This window comes from Cryptomeria japonica, chromosome 11 (genome assembly GCF_030272615.1).
Source record: "Cryptomeria japonica chromosome 11, Sugi_1.0, whole genome shotgun sequence".
In the NCBI taxonomy this organism is placed as follows: Eukaryota; Viridiplantae; Streptophyta; class Pinopsida; order Cupressales; family Cupressaceae; genus Cryptomeria; species Cryptomeria japonica.
In genome coordinates, this window is record NC_081415.1 from 464,875,699 (window position 1) to 464,889,193 (window position 13,495).

A 13,495-nucleotide genomic window follows, 5' to 3' on the forward strand; every position below is an offset into this window, starting at 1 on the left:
GAAAACGTATGCAACCGTCCACAAATAAATTGAAACACAAAATTAAAAATGCATTAAGTGGGCCATTCCATGTGTTTCTCAATGCAAAATGATATTTTATTAGTTCGTGGAAATTCTAATACATCTAGGTATAGTGGATCCAATTTCTTTAATTTTTTTTAATGACATTTATCCATTTTAATAATGTTTAAACTATCGTTTATTTATTTTTCTATTGATTCCAATAGACTCGTGTTGTTTTTACAAAGAGGAGAGATAGAGATATAGATAGAAGGAGAGATGGAAGAACAAATATGGAGAGATAGAGATAGAGATAAAGAGGTCTAGGAAGAGGGAGAGAGGGAGAGAGGGATACATGTCTAGAGATATAGGGGGAGAGAGGAAGATGAAGGTAGAGATGAAAATAGAAAGATAGAGGAAGAGGGAGAGAAATAGATAAAGTGATAGAGAGAGGTAGAGGGAGAGATAAAGATAAAGAGAGATACAGATGTTGAGATACAGTGATATATTAAGATACCTAGAGACGGGAGAGGTAGATAGGTGAGGGAAAGAGAAGAAAATGTGAGAGAAAAATTCAATAAATAAGAAAAAAGTTGTAAGGAGACATGGAGAGAGGTGGAGAGGGTGGGAAAGAACTAGAGAGGAGATGGATATAGAGGTGAGAGACCTAAAGCCTAAGGAGAGATAAAGGTGAGAAAGATAGAGAAGAGAGTGGTGAGATAGGAAGGGAGATGTAGAGAGGTAAATATGAAAGGACCTGGAGAAACTTAAGGATGAGGAGAGCAAGTTGAGAGGTGGTGATTGAAGGAATGGAGAGAGAGAGAGGGGAGAGATATAAAGGTGAGAGATCTAGAGCTTAGGGAGATAGGGGTGAGAGACCAAGGGGGGGAGATAGAGGTGAGAGAGATAGAGGTGGGTAATGATACAGGGAGGGAGAGTTAGAGAGGTAAAGAGGGAGGGAGGGAGAAACCTAGGAATAGGGAGATAGAGTTGGAGGGAGAGGTAGTGATAAAGAGGATGGAAAAAGAGTGAAGAGAAACAATTACAGAGGGAGACAAGCAACGATATAGATGGGGTTAAGGAGATAAGTTAAGCTAGAGAGGGAGGGAGGGTGGGAGACACCTAGAGAACTAAAGGTATGAAGAAAGCGAGGGGGAGGTGTAGAGAGAGAGGGAGAGAGGGAGAGAGAGGAGACATAGTAGAGTGAAAGGTGTGTGAGGGAGAGAGGTATAGAGGTAGAGAGAGAGAGAGAGAGAGAGAGAGAGAGATGTATAGAGTTTGAGGGAGATAAAACAAATGAGATACAGAGAGCAAGAGAATGTTGATAGAAGCCTATTGATTACTAAAATTTGACTAGGCTAAAAATTTACAAGATCTTCTAAAACTTAGAATCTATATTATAACTTCGAGAGATCTAGATCCACTCTCGAACATCTTGCCAATATATACATGAAATACAACTTTAAGTATAAGAAAGGAAAAAGACATATTGAAATATGATTTATAATTAAATGTTATATTTCAAGTGTATACTCTTGTTGGGAGATTGAGCTTGACTTGAAGACAAAGATAGGAAAGAGATAGAGACAGACAAAGAGAATGAGAATTGATATAATGCAAACCATTTGGTGCTAGCATTCTAAAAATGCATTTTCATTTGGTGAGTGCTCGCAAAATATTTTGAATTGACCAAACCTGAGGCTTACTCAATTTGAGCCATTTGGCGCATGCCAAATATGGCAAGAGCCAAATTTGGTGCTCACCAAATGCTCATTTCGGGATAAAAAACAAAAGTGGCAGCTTAATTGTGTCACAGATTGGTGCATATACCCAAAGATGATTTTTCTTTTTCAGCCTATGGTTACTCATGATTTGATGAGGATCGAGCTTAGTATTTTTTTCCTATGGATGATTTAATTGATGAGAAGGATGTACTTATATTGGATATCCTCCTTGATGCCTACCAAAGGTAAAAAGGCTTTCTTAGAGTCTATGGTAGAGGTCACAAATGGAATTTTGGGTCAACATAAATGATTTCTCTCCATTATATGGGTGTTCCCTCTAAGTCTATCCATAATAATGTGGATATATCGATGCACATTTCTTCCACTCAAAAAATTATGGGGTTTTAGTTTGATTCTATTGAGGATAGTGTTGTGCTTGTTTCATCCTCTAGGGTTTTAGAGGAGCTATGTTAGTTGGATGTTTGTGGTGCTTCATGTCTATAAATAGGTGTGAACTGTGATGTAATGGTTGAGAGTTTGGTGCTCTTATGGCTATTATTTCTAGTTTGGTTGCTATCTCTTTACCTCCTACTATTGCCCTTTCTTTGATCCCTAAGGTTTTGGAGGATCTTTATGTGAAGGAGGTGTGTGTTTCCAAATTCATATTCCTAATTCCCTTTTTGCTAAGTCATCAACTTGTATTAGGTGCTCACTTGGGAGATTTTGTGGGAATCACCCCAATATTTATATTGTTAGAAGATGGGTTCTTTAGATTTGGAGACCTAAAGGCTAGGTTGTGGTAACTACAACATTGAGTGGTTATTTCCCTTTTTCTTTTTCCTGTTTGGAGGATCGCTCTAGGGTCCTTCTTGATGGCCCTTAGATTTTGGGCATGAATGACCTTTGTGTTTCAAAATTGGTTCCTAGGTTTCAACCCAATGACAAATAGATTCAAATTTCCTATTTGGTTTCATTTTCAGAGATGCTCTTAGAGAATTGGAATGAAAATATTTTTATGAGTATTACCAATTATTTTAAGCAATATTATGCTAAGTATAAGATCACCAAATTTGTGAAGCATTTGTTTTAGCTAGATGTTGTCTATTTGTGGAGAAAAGCCAAGTGCTCCCCACTCATATTTTATTATATTCAAAAGTTGGAGATTGGGTGCAATATATTGAATATGAAGACCCTTCAATTATTTGTCTTCTTGTGGTACAAGGGGCCATACCTCCACGACTTGTTTGAAAAATAAGAAACAACGCATTATTTGAAAGAAAAAGAAATGAATGTTAGTTTTTGTAGAGGAGGTTCAAAAAGAAGATTAAAAAAGGATTTCCCTTATAGAATTTCATTGATTGACACCTCTTTTAAAGATTTGGGATTGGAAGAAGAATCAATGAGTGATCTTTTAATTTCTCCTTGACTGAAGGAAAAAAAATTTAAAAAATTGGAGAGAAGGACCATTGCACTATAATGGAACAAAAAACTTTGGAACAATTTTTTAAACTCCTTCAACTTTGGGTGGGTTTGTTTTGTAAGATTTTTGGATGCTTTGTCTTTGTAATCTCTTAATCGTTCATCTTGATTGTTCTTAAATTTGCAAACAAAATTCCCTTTTTTTTTAAATGACATCTTTGAATCTGTGTAGTTAATGCAATTTGAACATTTTGCGTGTGCTACAGAGATTTTAGAGGAATTTTTTTAAAGCAGGTGGTCCCATGAAATGTGTAGCAGAGTTCTGCTTAAAAAATTAAGCCTCTAAATTGAAGGAAGCTAGTGGTTCCATGAGCAGCAGTGAAAAATGAAATAATTTGTTTTTTTCTATTTTCCCTCTAAAATGTTTGGTGAAACTCATCTCAACTCTTTTTTGATTGCTAAGTGGCAAATACAATTCCTACGTTGGTGGGGCAATTTCTAGCCCCCCCTCCATATAATCCTTGGTCCAAAAAAAAATCTCCATGGGACCACCTCTTCCTTAAAAATGGAGCTTAAACCCCTCCCATGGGACCCCTACCTTATTGTTACTGTCTAAAGTGGAAGTGAAAGCAGTTGAGTGCTCAACGTTACATAGCTCTGTTTTGCTTTTATAACTTTGGTGTCCTCAAAGAGTTGTTTTGCTGTCTTTTCATAATCCTTTTTTGCTTCTAACTTTGGAATCCTCAATGAGTTTTTACTTTGTCTTTTCATAATTTTTTTTGTTAACAGTGATCACTTCCTCTGTATTCACCATTGCAGGACTGGCTTTCGGTTGGGCAGCCATTAAATTGGCTTTTAAGCCAAGCCTTGAGAAAGCAGGGACGACATGAAAAAGACCCTCAACCCAAATTACGATCGTGATGACGATGTTGATGCTAACAACTCTATCCTAAAGAGTTTAAAGTTATTCCTCGTGTTCCTAATTTTCCCCTTATCTCGGTTTTTATTAGGCTGGATATTTTCATTTGTTTCTTTGTTTGCGCCTGCACATTTTGCGTGTATGTCTACATTTGCCATAACATCTGACAAATTCTTCTATCCTTAACGCTCTGATGTATGTCCATATCTTATTCCCAAGCTCCCACTTTGGTAGCAGGCAGGGAAGATGATAGTAAAGGTTGAGGCATTTTGTCAAACAGTTTAGATGCCTCGTCTCTGCCTCCTGTTTTCTGTGCCCGAAAAATCTATTGTGACAGGTTAAAATGAAGTGGTATTGTTTGTTTAAATGTTAATGTATTCAGAAACACCCGTAACGAGGAAGGCATCGGTTCAAAGAGTCTTGGAGAAAAAGAAGGATATGTATTGCTAAAGTCGCTCTAATTTAGTGAGTAAAGCCCTGAATTTTAAGTTGCAAACTATATTTATCCTTTGATGCTTACCACCTTTTTTTTTTAAAGTATCATATAACTTTTTCTTGTTAATGCTCAGTCATAACACTAGTACTTTATGAACCTTCACCATGCTACGAGCTTTACATCGAAAGCAGATTTTTTCAGCTATTGTAGTCTTGGCAGACATAGACAAGGCAGAAATTGTTTGACAAAATATCCCTAAAAAATGTAGTCTCATACATTATGTATGATTACAAGATGTGCACAAATTGATGTACTTGATGAGCTTTTAAGACTTTTTCATAAAATATCTCAAAGAAATGTAGTCTCAGGGAATACAATGATTGTAGGATATGCACAGAGGCCTTGAAATCTTTCCAGCAAATACAATTGCCAGATGTAAAACCAATCTCTACAACCTTTACTAGCATCCTTCTTATCTGTGGCATAACTCGATCTTCGGAATAGGGTATGGACATCGATCAAAATTAGATTTTTGTTGGAAACTATGGTTGCAAATTCCTTGGTAGACATTTGACAAAATGCCCAAAAAATTGGATGCAACAATGTTGCGAAACTATTTTTTGAAGTAGCAGTTGCATACCATAAGGCAAAAACCTAAGCCATGCATTATATCCGGTTTCAGACAAACTCTTATAGGTTGTGAAGTAGTTTTGTGTGGAAGCATACATCGATCAGGTGATGATTAATGTCAGCAATTCTATTCATGGTTAATCCAAGCATATTTAATGTGGTCAATATATAAGCTAGATAGCTGATTTGAATAACTGTGGGATTGAAGTGGTTAGATAAATAAAAATGAAGTAGATGAAACTACCTTATATTATGTATCATTGATGTGAATACAATCAATTAATTTTCCTTCCTTTATAATAACTTCTTAGTCTACAAATCATACAAATTAATAAGCATGTTGAATTCCACCTCAAGAATAGATACATGTAAGAGAACATGGCAAGATAGTAAAGATATCAGATGAACGCAATAATTACATAATGGAAAGATTTTGGAAAAACATTGCATGAAATGAAAAGACCCAAAACTTGTGCAGATTCCCATGTCCATTTACAAAGGAAATAGTAGGAATACTGGATGAGAATGCGAACCACAAGAGGCAGATATACTTAAAATACATGCTTAATTGTATCACAATGAGAGAAAATTGGGCCAAGAAAAGAAGCAGTTGGATGGAAACATAAATGATTACTTATTGACAATTTGAAATGGAGTAACTTCCAACCAGTTATAAATAACTAAAATTAAAGAGGTTCAGAAAAGCAAGAGAGTATCAGGTAGGAGTAAAATTTGTTTCAAATTTGTTGGAGTGTTTTTCAGGGAAAGGTTTGAAAATGTTACAAGTCACAAAAAGATTGAATTAGCCTTACAATTAAGGTTATAGATAAAGTGCATAGCTCAATTAAGTAACAAGATGCATGTTTTACAAAATTTGGTGAGGTTGTTTCTTGGGAGAGGTTAATTGTTTAGCATTATATTCTTTTAATTTAGATTCATTTTATGATTCTGAATTTTATTTCTATTTTAAAAATAGATCTCTCTAAGCATATTTTATATAAATTTTTCAAAATATAAATATGCCAATACATATTTAACATTCATGTGTCTACATTGCTTTATTGTATGAGAGAAAATATTTAACATTCACGTGTCTACATTACTTTATTGCATGCGAGAAAATATTTGGCATCAGAGCCAAATTTCTAATGGTTCCGTGGAACAGAGCCCAAATGAGTACTGTTGTTTTTTATGAATGCTTTTAAACAAGGGGTTCAGGTTTCATAAAAACAAAACAAACAAGATTGCTCATTTTCAAAAATCCATCTGCAAGATCTGTTTAATTTGAAGCATTTTGTTGCTCTTGAGGCATAGCTTCATTTTAGAAGTGTTACATTGAGGTTTTATAAGTGCTTTTCCATGCCTCTTTAAAATTTCAGAGCATTGGGAGGAAGGCTGTTTTTAGATCCTACAAGACCCCTAGAACCCAACCAGCGTCTGAATCTACTACAACCCATATTGGCCATTTAGACTATCCAGATCCTTCCAATCCATACTAGATGCTTCACAGGTGGTTGCTCCAGATCACCACTTCAAATCCCCAAGCTGGCTACCGTGCCTTGGACCAGGCCTGAGGGTAGATATTCCAGCCGTTTGGTCACTTCCAACAATCATATGTGCCCACAGTTGACTAAATCATTGTATTTCAGGATATTAAAACCATTGCAAAGTTCCAGAGGAGACAGAACCGATGGCAAGTACCTGCGGAGCCTCAAATAAGATATTGAAGACATGATGATCATGATTATGCAGGTTTAAAGAATGCAAAACACAAAGAAGGGAATAATTTTGAGTGGCAAGAAACTACTCTCGGTGAATGCATGGAAAAAAATTCTGAGGAGCAAATAGCAATGTAAGGTACAATAAGGACCTTTGGGCCCAGATTGACAAACTCAAGATGAAAACATCCACTTAAAAGAGAAATAAATCAGGGAACATGAGAGGGAACTGAAAACATTACAGGCACAAAACTCCAATTTGAATGTATATGTTGATCTTGTATCCATCGAGAAAGAATTTAAGAACATGCGTTTGTTTGACAAGTTATAGTGACTGCATAGAATATATCAGTGGTTTTAAACCAACCAAATCCAGTAGATTGCAGTTCAGGGGAATGTTAATCCTGTTTGATGCTTTGCACACTAGCAGGCAAATTGACAGAGAGTGTGCTACACAAACTGATGCCCCTGATGGAAATTTGATTTGTGAGGAACCTGTTGACGAAGATGATTTTGATTTTCTTCTTGTTGCAACTGGAGTTCTCCAGTTGATGGTGTAGATCCTAATGAGATTGACATAACTGTGGGGCAATCTACTAATATTACTGGTCCTTGGCAGAAGACACAGGCAAATTTGTATCAGAGATGACTGAATCATCATTGTGGGATTGCTTCTAGTATGTCTAACAATTCTAGATCAATTCAGTTTATTCTAGTAGGAGAAATAATTGATGGCAATAAAAAATCTTCACCTAGGCATGATAGGGTTGAGCATGTTAATCAGATTGGATATTCATATATAAAGGGATAGATGTGCATATTTGAGGATGAGTATGAGACAAATGCAGTAGTTATTTTATTTGGAATGATCTGATCACATCAGAAGTCAGGATGTGATAATATTTGACTAAAGATATATATTAATTAATTAATTGAAATTTGAATAATCCATAAATATCATGAAATGTACATCAGAATGCAGAATGCTTGATAGGCAATACATACATTATATTTTGTTCCATTTAAAATCTTGTTTTTTTTTTAATTTCAATCAATTAATAGATATCATGAAATGTGCATCAGAACACAAAATGTTGGATAGACAACAAGCACATTATATTTTGTTATATTATGTTAAATTAAAAATCATATTTATTTTAAATTTCATTAATACAGTGAAATGTTCACCAGAATGCTGAATAGACAATATGCACATTATATTCTTTGATATTATGTTAATTTTAAAATCATATAGTATGTTGAATTTCATTAATACAATGTTGAATAGAGACAATATGCACATTATATTCTTTGATATTATGTTAAATTTAAAATTATTTAGTATGTTGAATGTCATTAATACAATGTTGAATAAACAAAATGCACATTATGTTCTGTTATATTCTATTAAATTTAAAATTATATTATATTCTGAATTTCATTAATAAATACCATTAAATGTGCATCATAATACTAAATAGACAATAAATCCTGCCATACTTTAAATTTCAAAAAACTTAATATACATTCTGAAAAATGCATCTGAACACTGGATAGTCAACACGATATTTATTTATTTATAATAGCACATAAACTTTCTATATGCCATATTGTTATATTTCTGAAAGTGCTTCTATTCTCATGGCTGCTCATTTACAGCATTTAAATCTGCTTTGCCAGAATTATTTGCTGTGGCACTTTCTTCCTTCTGCCAAACACAAACTTAATTAAAATCTTCACAAATCTGCTAATTTGAGATTTAACATGAAACCAAAACTTCATGAGCGTAGCATTCTAAAGAAAAGTTTGAATTCTTGTTTTCTTACGTGGAGATCATCGCATAGCTTTACACATATATACTCAGAAGTATATTCACAACAGCCTGGAACTTCGTGTTTGTGTTTCACTGCATTGCAACAAATTTTATATCAGCATTTCAATAATTATGAAACTAAACTAAGAATTAAAATCCAATAAATTTTAAATGAATACAGACAAATTCGCCCATAAAGTTGTGCCTCTGCTAAGGCAGGCAAAAGTGTTGCAGCAATAAGACGAGCAGAGAAAACATATTTAAGAATTTCAAACAGAAAACAACATAAACACATAACACAACTTTTAACGTGGTTTACCACTAAGTGGCTACGTCGACAAGAAACGCAAGGAGTAATCTCTATTAATCAATAATGTCAAATACAACACTTCAAGCATGGACTGTATTCATGTATTTATAATCATATAGAGCCTTCAAGTGAAGAGTCTTGAGAAGACGAATGGTCGTGACAGTTGGGCTTCACATCCCAACAATCTCCCACTTGAAACCCAACCGGCACAGCCATGCTCTCAACATTCCTGCATTTCCAATTCATCACATTGCAATCAGGCACATCAAAGACTTCAATTTTGCCAAATTTTGCTCACAAACACTACGAATAAGCCTTTTCCAAGTCAAATCGGAATTAAAAACATCAGTGCCTATTACTCTTGCAAGCACAAACTTGCATATTAATCCATGATGAAGAGAACCACTTTCTGCAGACTCAAGAAACACTCCTCCATCCACAGAACCCTTATACGCATGCACAATACATGCACCTCTTACTGCGCTCCCCCTTAACAAAATATGTAAAGGATCACCATTATATGGCATCAAGTCCCGGATTGCCGAGCAACTTCTCCATACAAGAAACAACGTCCAAGAAAACGCTGAGAAAATCTTCATCGGGTAAAACTGGAGCGTCTAAGTAACAGCAGCTGGAGGCCTCAAAAAACGCCGATTGGAAACATTAACTGCTCCTTACATTGGCCTCTCCAGGATCATTAAAAATCTTTCGTGTAATGGTTTTAGATACATGGGACGTAATACACATATAGCTCTCAGAATACTCCATCGGTGGCTCTTCCCCTTCCAACCTCTCGATATACGGTCTCAGGGACTCGATGGGAATGGGCTAGCTCGCCTTACAGCAGGGTTTCCCTTGACTCCTGTACTCCGAACTCTTCGGAAACAATACAACGGTTTTCAATTCACCATGTATCTTTTCTATGCCCTTTTCTACGTCCAGTAGAGTAAGATACTCTTCGGGCAGAGCTTCCAGTGCACACTCCACCTGGAATGGAACACCGCACTCCAAGGCAATCATTACAAGAAATAGATTTTCAGCCAGCAAGCTTTCCTTGATTCGCTCCTCATCATCACCCATTTTCTCCTATCTACTGTCATTGGAGCTCACACCACAAGGACTGTTCAAAGAACTAGAAACACAAACGTCAGAGGATCGATACTCCCCCATATTCACAATCGTCCGTGATTCCTTCTCAAAATGCACTCACCATCTCTATCGTAAAGGTCTGCATCATATTCCCCGGACGCAAAAAAACCCACATCATTATCCACAAATTCATCAGAATGTCCAGTGGCAAGGTTAGAAACGTCTCCGCCCCGTCGAATTTCTCAGCGTCTATAGCTTCCATCACCGGCTGACTCTGTATTACTTTGTCCAGCCAGACGTGATCAAGTGTTTCAAACAGGGTTCGCTTGTCTAGCTGCTCATTCGTCTCTTCCATTTCCAAAATTGGAACTCGGCACACAGAATTCATTTCTACTGGCACTGAAACATTGCGTGGTAAAAATTGTATTGAGGGCGGCCAATTCCTTTTGCACTGCAGAAAACTCCCACTCTTTTGTAAATTTATTTCTGAAATTTGTCATTTCATCTTCCATACTGTATATTCGTTCTATGAGAATAAAAATTTCTTCCTGCAGTTCTCTCAATTCGTTCGTACAGGTAATCTTATGAGTTGTTGGCCTCACCTTCTTTAGGGTCACCTTCATTCGTCAAATTCAAGATTGCATCCTCCTCACCCCAGGAGGCATGCTTCTCATTTTGGAAGGCAAACAAACTAGTCTCTTCTTCTTCTTCAAATAGTGAATACTTCAAACCCTATTCTTCTTCAGTGAATACTTCAAACCCTATTCTTCTTCAGTGGAAGTATCTTTTTTCTAGCTATCCCACCAATGAACATGACGTTTGGTTTCAACCTCCACTTGGACATCACTCTCTAAACTTCACCCTGTCCCCTTATAACATGAAAGCACCCAGCTTTGGGATCAAACACAACACAAGGGCACCCATCTCCAAGATCAACCAACCAATTGAATCCCATCTCTACTCAACATTTCACCATAGCTACCAATTGTTAATTGTTAAACGAGCAAAGAAAACATTTTTAAGAACTCCAAACATAAAACTAAAACAAAAACATAAACACATAACACAAGTTTTAACTTGGTTCACATGGAGTATTCTCTATTAATCAATAATGCAAAATACAACTCTTCAAGCATGAACTGTACTCATGTATTTATAATCATATAGAGCCTTCAAGCGAAAAATCTCTAGAAGACGAATGGTCGTGACCGTTGGACTTCACATCCCAACAGAAGATACACACAACCTTACTAGCCATTGTTATTAATTGTTATGAACTCTCTTTCCAATTTACACTAATTCTCTTGGGTAAATCAGAAAATGAGTAGGTATTTATAGATTCATAACTTCCATTGGTCTAACTGATCTTCCTCTACTAGTGCCTAAAAACTCTGCCTCTTGAATGTTTTGGGAATCTTGATAGCATATTTTTTATCCTTCCATTTCTTTTAAAATTGTAATAAAATAATAATGAATAATTTTAATAAAATATTATTTATATTTTGAAATTTTAAATGTAAAATATTTGTAAAAATAAATTTGAATAAAATATTTATGACAAGGAGTTTCTTATGCTAGTTTTACAAGTTCAAGTCGATGATAGACAATTGATATCATTATGCTGAAGGCTTTTCTATATGAACTTAATCCACTAACTTCTATGATCAATGGTCCATGTTTATAGAAAGACTTGCAAGGGGATTGCAATGCCCAAAGCCATTGGATTATTTCAATAATAAATTTCTATATTGATATTAAACATTGTAAATTAGTGTGTATTTTTCTAATAAATATGATAAAATGACAAAAAAAACTTACATAAGAAAAAAGCATTATAATCTTAAATTAATATTTATTTCTTTAATAAAATGACATACACAAAAACGTTGCACACAAAATAAAAAATCTTAAATTTACTATTAAATTAAAAATAATTATTTATATTGATATTTAAAAATATTTAAGAAATACTATAAATTAAAATATTATATTATATTTGCTTATAATTTGTTAAAAAGTTTTACTAATAATCTTATCTATAATATAATATTTATAAAATTATATATAAAATATAACAAAATGAAATAATAGAATTTGATTTTACAATTGTATATATGGTTCAAAATTATCATATCTTTCAAATTAAACTTGAATCTCTCTTTTTACCATCCATTATCATTTGGTTTCTAATTTGTTATCAAAAATTTGAAAATTTATTTCTAAATAGTTTTTTTTAAGTTCTCAATGTAATAATATTTTATTATTAGATTTTTCTGATATTTATTTTAATATTATTTTAATTTTCATTTAAATGATTAGATTTTAAACAAATTAGAAGTTTGATTTTTGTTTATTTGATTAATGTTAAACATTATTTATTAAGAATTTGTTTTGGTACTTAAGTTGTAAAATTTATTTATATCATTCTTATGCTTTTTTTAATATAACTTAAGTTTTAAATATTGATAAAATAATATAAAATATTTATACTTTAATTTTTTTTAAATAATTTAAAATAAATTGATGATTAAAATTATTTATATATAAAAAGTAGATGTCAATTTGTGTTTTTTATTTTTGTTGAAATAGCTTTTTTTTAAATTGTCAACCATATAATAATATTTTATTATTAGATTTTTTTTGGGAGAGATCTCATATCCATTTTTTATTATTGTAGTTTTCATTAAGTAATATTATTGTAATGAGCTTTTGCTTAATTAATTACTACTAATTGGATTTTAAACAAATAAGAGGTTCAATTTTTGCTTATTTGAATTATCTTAAAAATTATTTATTAAGAATTTGATTTGCTACTTAGTCATATGACTAAAATAGGATTTTACATGACTGCTAAGTTAGATAAAAAAACATCTCTTTCATGTCTAGTTCAATAATTTAATTTTAAATTAATATAAACTTAGATTGATTAATTGAGAATGAAATTGAATAATTGGCAAATGAATATACATTAAATTTGATTGAAATTGATTAGAATTATTTAGACTTTAATGTAATCTCTAGCTTGATTATTTTAATGTTGACAAAGATTTAGAATCTCTCTCTCTCTCTCTCTCTCTCTCTCTCTCTCTCTCTCTCTCTCTCTCTCTCTCTCTCTCTCTCTCTCTCTCTCTCTCTGTGTCTCTCCCTCTCCCCCCCTCTTATCTTCCTTTTTCTCCATTCCTCTCTCTCTCTCTCTCTCTCTCTCTCTCTCTCTCTCTCTCTCTCTCTCTCTCTCTCTCTCTCTCTCTCTCTCTCTCTCTCTCTCTCTCTCTCTCTCTCTCTCTCTCTACACCCTCCCCTGCCCTCCCTGAGTCAACTGGTAATGGATCTTGATTATCTTCTTAATTTATAGTTTTTGTTTCAGTTATGTTTGGATCCCTATAAGTGGATGCAAAGTTGATTTGAAGCTATCACTTCTCCATTCAGACTTTTTTTGT

At 33.9% G+C, this 13,495-nt stretch overlaps 1 long non-coding RNA gene across 1 annotated transcript; it reads right to left on the reverse strand.

Annotated features, from left to right (window-relative positions):
- Nucleotides 1-8,438: 8,438 nt before the first annotated feature.
- On the reverse strand, nucleotides 8,439-10,830 carry LOC131068345 (uncharacterized). Its single transcript, XR_009111994.2, has 3 exons — nucleotides 8,979-10,830; nucleotides 8,673-8,752; nucleotides 8,439-8,554 (listed from the first exon to the last, which is right to left on the reverse strand). It is a non-coding gene; the product is annotated as an uncharacterized LOC131068345 (long non-coding RNA).
- Nucleotides 10,831-13,495: the final 2,665 nt, after the last annotated feature.